Source organism: Ursus maritimus, unplaced genomic scaffold, assembly GCF_017311325.1.
Source record: "Ursus maritimus isolate PB19 unplaced genomic scaffold, ASM1731132v1 scaffold_14, whole genome shotgun sequence".
NCBI classification, from domain to species: Eukaryota; Metazoa; Chordata; class Mammalia; order Carnivora; family Ursidae; genus Ursus; species Ursus maritimus.
Window position 1 is genome coordinate 56592320 of NW_024423786.1, and position 1540 is coordinate 56593859.

At 64.9% G+C, this 1540-nt stretch overlaps 1 protein-coding gene across 1 annotated transcript in view; it reads left to right on the forward strand.

Moving 5' to 3' along the window:
- Positions 1-1540, forward strand: part of KLF16 (Kruppel like factor 16) — a 12879-nt gene that overhangs the window by 8599 nt on the left and 2740 nt on the right.

Below are 1540 nucleotides of genomic sequence, written 5' to 3' on the forward strand. Positions count from 1 at the left end.
ACCGGACCCCCCCTCCCCAGACTGCAGCCCTGGGGGACTGTCAGATTCAAGTACCCCCCATCCGGGTGGGGCGGGGGTCCTTTCCCAGGCTGTTTCGAGCTCCGCCTTTCCATAGAGGATGTCCCTGCTGAGAGGCCCCCCGCCTTTGGGATTGTTCCCTGGAAGGGTGCAGCCCCAGAGATTGGGGTCTGGGAGGTCTTGGGTACAGATGTGTCACCCCCCTGCCCCCCGGGGTAGGTGACTCCAGCACACCCGGATTCCCAGCCTTCTGGGGCATGGTCTCCTGTAGCTGTGAGCACAACCCACGGGTCACCCGCAAGAAATCTTCATGGGGAGACTTGCTGGACCCCACCTCCTCCTTTGGTTTTGGGGGTGGCCGCGAAGAAGGGATGGGGGAGGGGAGGTTTTAGTCTAGCTCTCCCCTGGGCCATGAGTGATGGCAGGAGCCCACTCTGTCTCTCCTGATTGCTATCTCCTCCCAGCCCATGACCCCAGGACAGTCCCTTAGCTTTCAGAGCAGAGATATTCCTGGCTCACCCTGAGAATCCAGGCCCCACTACCCCCACAGCCACTCTTCTGTCCTGTGGTCCTTTCTGCTGGTTCCCCGGTTACCTCTCCTCTGTGCTTGGCCACCATTGATCCTGTTTTGGGGGACTTTCTCAGACCCCAGGCCATGTACCCCCTTCAGGATGTGTTCTCTGACACAGGGTCAGCCTGAATCACCACACTGCCCAGCCTGGGTCCAGTGTGCAACGCAGGAGGTGACCACCCTGGCCCCGCTCTGGCTTCCCCTGAGTCCTGCCCTCTCCCTTTGTACTCGGAGCTCCATCCAGTGCCACAAAGGGTGTCACACAGGGAGGGGTATGGGCGCCACGGCTCATGTGCCACATTCTGTCCACACCCAGCCACACACACACCCTCCAAAACTCCTGGACGAAACAACGGCTGGGGAGTCCAGGGTCCCAGGTACCCGGCAGGGCGCAGGGGTGCAAGCTCCGGGATGCTCACGGCCCCTTGGCCTGGGGCGTGGCGGGGGTCCAGGGTGGACCCAGGCTAAAGGTGGGGCGCTGGGTGCTCTCGGGTCGGCTGGGGGGGGTGCTGACAAGCTCGCTGGGGGTCGGGCTGAACCATTCTGGGGCCGATACCCCAGGCAGGAGGGGTGGGTGGGGACAGGCGCTTTGGGCTGGCGGCCGCTGGTCTGGTCGGGGCAGGATGGGCGAGGCCAGCCTGGGAGGTGGGAGGGGTCTGCGGAGGAAGTTGCTGAGTGGCGGCCCGCCCCTCCCCTCCCGTCCCCTCCCCGTCTGTTCCGCGGGGGCGGGGTGAGGCCGGTGGCCTTGGCCTCCAGTCCCTCCCCTTCCCGGGGGCGCTGTGACCTGCTGGGGGCCGTCTCTGCCAGGGCCTTGTGCCCTTCCTCACCCTCTGCCGGGCTGTGGGGCTGCTGGGGGCCCTTCACATGTCCCTCTATCTCTAGAGGGGCCACAAGGGTTAGTGGGTGGACCAGGCATGGGAATCTGCCCAGACACCATCCCCCCAACACACC